At 49.9% G+C, this 6886-nt stretch overlaps 1 long non-coding RNA gene across 1 annotated transcript; it reads left to right on the top strand.

The window, feature by feature from the left end:
- The first annotated feature begins 5229 nt into the window (after positions 1-5229).
- Positions 5230-6683, top strand: LOC143770184 (uncharacterized). The gene is made up of 3 exons (XR_013214567.1): positions 5230-5625; positions 5785-5941; positions 6560-6683. It is a non-coding gene; the product is annotated as an uncharacterized LOC143770184 (long non-coding RNA).
- Positions 6684-6886: the final 203 nt, after the last annotated feature.

Below are 6886 nucleotides of genomic sequence, written 5' to 3'. Positions count from 1 at the left end.
GGTTTCAGCTGGCTCCCACCTTCGCCAAACCTTTGGAATCTCCGGTCCAGGCATCCGAGTCACATGAGGCCATAGAGGTGTCACGAGCGGGATCCAAGTCCCGGTCCGCTCGTGCACTTAAGGTTTGTCATGTTTGCCAGCAGTCAGGACACCTTGCCTCCAGGTGTCCTCAGCGGTCGGAGAAACGTCAGCTTCTAGTGGCAGTTGGAGGAGGTACACTAAACATGGCGACGTTTACCTCTAAGTTGTCCTTCAAGGGGACAATTACCATAGGCCCATCCAGACTTATGGCAGAGCTTTGCGTGGACTCTAGGGCAGAGGGTAATTTTATGTCATCCGCTTTCACCCAGCGACACGCAATACCCCTGGTGATGCTCGCCAAACCAGTAACCGTTCAAGTGGTAAATGGGTCGACACTACCCTCACAGATTACACACTGTTACACCCGGTCTATTTACTGTACCTCCAGGGGGTCTCCGTCGCGTCTCTTGCTCTGTGCCGGCTTCACGCTGTCTGGACACAGCCCCCACCCCTCCTTCCTCTCCTGCTTCCTGGCGTGCGGCCAGCAGGTTCCCTGGCAGAGTTCTTAGGTCGCACGCGCGCGCCCTCCCGGTCTCTTAAAGAGACAGTGTGCATTTTTCAAATGTTGTCTCTAGCCAATGGCATGTGTTTATCTGCTATTTCTGGCCCCTCCACCATAGGGAGGGCTCCGGAGCAACAAGTACCTACTGTTGCTAACTTCCAGTTCCTGTTATCTTGCACTTCTGTTCCTGAAGTATCTGCAAGGAACTCCGCTCATTCTGTCTGTCTCCACAGATCTTCTGCTACCAGTTGCCCGGTTATTCTGGACTGCTTCCGCAGTATCTACACTGGACCCGTCTAGTCCTGCCAGTCCGCCAGCCTCACTTCCAGACCACGCCAGTACTCCCGGTGCCAGCTTCTACTCCTACACCCGGTATCCTCCAGTCAGCTCAGCAACATCCGCTAACCTTGCTGGATCGTCTGTTCCGCTGGGACAGCCGCCACGAGTTCGGGGTCTAACTGAAGGTAGCACCCGTGTCCTCCAGGCATTCCATTCTGTCCCTGTTCGAGGGGACTTACTACCGGTGTCTGGGGCTCACGCAGTAACGCCCCCTTCGGAGCCCCCCGGACCGTGGTCTAGTGGTTCCACATCTAACCTTAATAAATACGAATGTGAACTTCTACATCTGTGCCTCCGTTTCCATTCGTTACACACACCAAACCATTCCTTTCACTCTTTCTATGTCTCCATCACATCAGGAGATTATCTCTCTATTGGTCATTCTTGAGGGAATTGATGAGGTCCTGTTGGGGATACCATGGCTACGCTACCATTCTCCTCATATAAAGTGGTCCCCAGGGAGAATTCTGGGATGGAGTAAATCCTGTCAGGGTAGATGTCAGAGGGAGTGCGTTCAGGTTGCTACAACCGAGGTACCCGCAGATCTTTCCTCTCTCCCCAAGCACTATTGGCCCTATGCGGACGTGTTCTCCAAAAGGGATGCGGAGACCCTTCCGCCCCACCGCCCCTATAACTGTCCTATTGACCTCTTGCCTGGTGCAGAGCCTCCCCGGGGTCGAGTCTATCCATTATCTCTCCCGGAGATGGAGGCAATGTCTCAGTACATCCAAGAGAATCTGGCAAGAGGATTCGTTAGGAAGTCAGTGTCACCTGCTGGGGCTGGGGTCTTTTTCGTGCAGAAGAAGAGTAGTGAACTATGTCCATGAATAGACTACAGGGGTCTTAACGCCATCACCATTAAGAATAAGTACCCACTACCCCTGATATCTGAGCTCTTTGATAGGCTACGGGGAGCAAGGGTATTTACTAAATTAGATCTGCGGGGTACTTACAACCTGATTCGCATCCGTGAGGGGGATGAATGGAAGATGGCTTTTAACACCAGGGATGGGCACTATGAATATCTGATGATGCCCTTTGGGCTCTGTAATGCCCCAGCCGTTTTCCAAGACTTTGTGAATGACATCTTCCGGGATAGACTACGACCGAGGTGGTGAGCATATCTGGATGATATTCTCATCTACTCTCCTGATATTAACTCCCATCGGAGAGATGTTCGCAAAGTCTTCGACCTCTTATGGGCAAACTCCCTCTACGCCAAGTTGGAGAAGTGTGTCTTTGAGCAGGAGTCCTTGCCTTTCCTTGGTTATATCATCTCTGCCCAGGGTTTGGCTATGGATCCTGCCAAGCTACAGGCTGTGATGGACTGGCAGGAACCCCATTCTCTTAAAGCGGTGCAGCGCTTTATGGGGTTCATTAATTACTATCGCCAGCTCATTCCACACTTCTCAACTTTGGAAGCTCCCTTGGTTGCCCTCACCAAGAAGGGAGCAAATCCCAAGTTGTGGTCAGAGGAGGTCTCCAAGGCCTTTATCTCGATTAAGTCACACTTCGCTAGCACTCCCATCCTACATCGTCCTGATGTAGATAAGCCATTTATCATGGAGGTGGATGCCTCATCCATTGGTGTTGGAGCAGTCCTTTTCCAAAAGGATGCTCAAGGTCGGAAGCATCCTTGCTTCTTCTTCTCCAAGACTTTCACACAGGCGGAGAGGAATTATTCCATCGGGGACAGGGAGTTTCTAGCCATGAAGTTGGCTTTCGCAGAGTGGAGACACCTCTTGGAGGGAGCTCGCTTTCCCTTCCAAGTGTTCACTGACCACAAGAACTTGGTGTATCTACAGACGGCCCAGTGGCTGAATTCTCGCCAGGCAGATGGTCACTGTTCTTCTCCCGGTTTCATTTTACTCTCCATTTTCTCTCCGGGGAGAAGAACACTCATGCTGACGCTCTCTCCCGCTCCATAGTGTCATCTGAGGAGGAGGAGGAGCCTCGGCTTATTGTCCCTTCTGAGAGCCTGAGAACTGTGGCTCCGGTTTCGCTAGAGTCCGTGCCCCCTGGCAAGACTTTTGTACCAGCAAATTTGCGACCGGAGGTTCTCTCTTGGGCTCACTCGTCCAGGGTGGGTAGACATTTTGGGACCAAGAGGACATCTGAGCTTTTGGCGAGGACGTACTGGTGGCCGCATATAGCTCGTGACATCGGGGACTATATTAGGGTGTGTGTCTCCTGCGCCAAGAATCGGTCTCCTCGGCAATGGCCTTCTGGGTTACTCTACCCCCTGCCGGTGGCAGACAGGCCCTGGGAGATGGTCGGGATGGACTTCGTGGTGGGCTTACCCAAGTCTCGTAACTGCACCATTATCTGGGTAGTCACCGATCATTTTTCTAAGATGGTGCACTTGGTGCCGCTTCCGCGGTTACCTTCTGCACGGGCCTTGGCGGCATTGTTCGTAAAACATATTTTCCGTTTACATGGAATGCCTTATAAAATTGTCAGCAACCTGGGTCCCCAGTTCGCATCTCGGTTTTGGAGAGAGCTCTGTCGTTTACTCAGCATAGAGCTAAATCTCTCCTCTGCATATCATCCCGAGACGAATGGGTTGGTAGAGAGGGCCAACCAAACTCTGTTGACATACCTGCGACATTTTGTCTCTACTAGGCAGGATGACTGGGCATCTTTGCTACCTTGGGCAGAATTTGCCTTGAACAACGCTGTAGCCGATTCCACTGGGCAGACTCCTTTTCTCCTTAATTACGGCCAGCATCCGCATGTCCCTGTGCCCATGCCCGTGTCATCCACCGATTCTAGGGTGGCAGACTGGGCGCTGGAGGCACGTGACATTTGGGACCGCACACAGGATGCCATCCGGGCCTCCAAGGAGAGAATGAGGGTTTCTGCTGATGCACACCGGCGCCCCGCTCCGACCTTTGCTCCTGGCGACTTAGTGTGGCTCTCCGCCCGTAACATCAGGCTGCGAGTAGAGTTCACTAAGTTTGTGCCTCGCTACATTGGTCCTTTCAAGGTTCTGGAACAGGTTAACCCTGTGTCCTACCGTTTGGCTATTCCTCCACGCCTTGGTATCACCGACACCTTTCATGTTTCTCTCTTAAAGCCCATCCATTTGTCCCGGATTTCCGAGTCATCTGCCGGGACATCGGGTTCATCCACGGATGATTTTGAGGTGAATGCTATCGTGGGGTGCAAGGTGATATGTGGCAAGAAATATTATCTGGTGGACTGGAAGGGCCACAGTCCAGAGGATAGAACCTGGGAACCTGGGGAGCACATTCGGGCTCCGCTGCTCATTGCAGCCATTGAGCATAGCGAGGCTTAAGGAGGGGGGGACCCTAGGAGGGGGGGTAATGTTAGGAGTCGAGTTCCCGTTGCTGCACAGGGGGAATCTCGAACCATATCTGCTGCGGTCTCCCATTCTGCATCAGCCGCAGTGGAGCCTGCTCAGCGGAGATGTCGGTCCCAGCGTCTCGCTCAGTCTGATATTGTACAAAGGGTTACTGCTGCCTTTCCAGGCTCTGCTATTGTACCCTTTAGGCCGCTTTCACATTTGCGGTTGTGTCCGCAGCGTTTCTTCCGCAAATATCTGCATGCGTTGTGTATTCCTATCTTTAAAATTATCGACGCATGCGTTTTTGTTTGTTCGCGTTTTGCCGCATTTAACGACGTCTAGTCGTCTGGGTCTTGGCGCGGAAATGCAACATGTAGTAATTTTTAGAGGCGTCATTTTGCCGCCTGGAAACGTAAGCAGCTGATTGCACAAGGTTTGCGCCAAAAAAACGCATTGTAGTCTATGTAAACGCATGCGTTTTGCAGCACATGCGTTTGGTTGCGTTTGCCGACGCATGCGTCTCAATTGAGAAAAACATGTCTAGACACTGATAAGCCACCCCCCACATACAAGGTGATAAAGGGAGGGAGTGGACATTTGCAGTTCACTACTCATCAGACTGTCTTGCAGACTAGACGCCTCACAACCCCTTGGAGCAGCAAACAAGCAAACAAGCCTCAGAACTATGTGAGTATATCCTATCCAATGCATTTGTTTTCTATAATCTGTGTCTATATGCCCTAATTTCTGCCATTTCTTTCTTTCTGCACACATCAGAATGTCTTCTTCTTCTGATGAGGAAACGCCTGGGCCTGCACAAGGGGAACATGTCAGCGAAGTGAGTATTCACCTCCTCAGATTGGTAAGTATTCACTGTCACATCTACACATATTACAATGTATATTTTCCTTTTTTCAGACCACTTCTTCTACAGCAGAAGAGACTGGGCAGGAGACTGGGTAGGAGCAGCGTAGTCACGGTCGGGTGGCATGGCGGCAGCGTGTAAGTATACCTGGCTGACTGTTTATTGTATCCTCACTTTACAATTCTTGAATCTTCATTTCTTTCTACTTCTCTCTTTCTTTCCCTTTTGCTTCAGCACCAGTGTTTTTTTTAATTTCAATATTCATGCCATTCCTCTGATTCTGTTTTCTGTCTTCCTTATGTGAATGTCTCCAATATTAATGTCCTTTTTGTTTTTAGGTTCCAGAAGGGGATGAGGACCTCATTGAGAATGAACACCTCATCTCCCTGGTCCATGAGCGAGTCCCATTGTGGGACACCTGGGATCCACTGCACGCCAACAACGTGACGATCCGGAGGCTTTGGAATGAGGTGGCCACAGCGTTGTGGGATGGCTGGGCCAATGCCCCGGCTCGGGTCCGTTCTGCATTTGGTAAGTATCGCAATGCAGTGTGATGTAGTCAATACCTTGGCCATGCTCACACAACTGTGTATGATGAGAGAAAGTCATTACTTTTTCACAGCACACACAGTTGTGTGACCAGGGTCAAAAGACCATTGTCCTAACAATTATGTTTTGTTTTGTCAACAGTGTCAAAAGTCAAAACACGTTGGCGATCGATGAAGGACCGCTTCAACAAGGACCTGCGCCAAGAGAGCCGGCTTCCAAGTGGTTCTGGAGCAAGGATACGAAAATACAAGTACCACCGCATCCTTGCGTTTTTGAGACCGGTCCTTGCACGAAGAACGTAAGTATATTGGTTAAAAAAGAAAAAAAAAGTTTTGTATAATGCTAGCTTTTTTGGGTCACTATTTTGAATCAGTATTTGGAATGCGAAACCATGAGTGATTGATACATGCAGAAGTGGGATACGTGTTCTTTGAATACTTTTCTTCACATAGTTCCTCTCCAGGTTTTGGCTTACCAATACTGATTTGAAATACAGAGCAAATACTGACAGTGTGACAGCAGCCTACACAACAGATCTATACTCATCAAGTCAGGTGTCAGAAATAATGAATTCAGGATGCCAATGGCTCCTAAATTCATTTTTCCTGGCACTTGTCCTGGTGAGTATACATGTGGCTTGTATAGAGATATGGCTTGTATCGCCTCCATCGTCTCTTAATATTTTCCATCAGTTTTTTTAATCCAAAACAAGGAGTGGTTGATGCATGCAGAAGTTGAGCATGTGGTTTTATGAAACTTTTCTTCCTACTGTTGTACTCCTGGCTTGCAAATTCTGATGTAAAATTCACTCAAAATAGTGCTAGTGTGACCTCTCCCTATCTGAATGTTTATATAACTCTGTAGTTATCTTTTTGTAAATGTTTTGTATTAATTTTATTTTATTTTTTTTTCACAGCACTTGGAGCTCCACTGTTGGCCCAGGTTCTGGAGCGGTCCTTCATCAGTCAGCCACGGACCCGTTCCAGCCATCCTCCTGCGCTGCAGCAAGTGGGCCTGCCACACAACCTGGAGACCAGGAAGCTGGTCCATCAGGTGTTCCCCTTTCCCAGCCCTCTGACTCTAGCCAATTTTTTATGGGCTCCTCCCGGCAGCGGCAGAGGGCCGCAGACAGGTCACTCATGCCCGAGTTTTTGCACTTGAGCTCGGTCTTCCACGAGGGACTCAAGGCAATGGGTGACCGACTGGTTACTGCCATTAGTCATATGAGCACACGTATCCAGGA

This window comes from Ranitomeya variabilis, chromosome 1, assembly GCF_051348905.1.
Source record: "Ranitomeya variabilis isolate aRanVar5 chromosome 1, aRanVar5.hap1, whole genome shotgun sequence".
NCBI classification, from domain to species: Eukaryota; Metazoa; Chordata; class Amphibia; order Anura; family Dendrobatidae; genus Ranitomeya; species Ranitomeya variabilis.
This window is presented reverse-complemented; position numbering and strand designations above follow the sequence as displayed.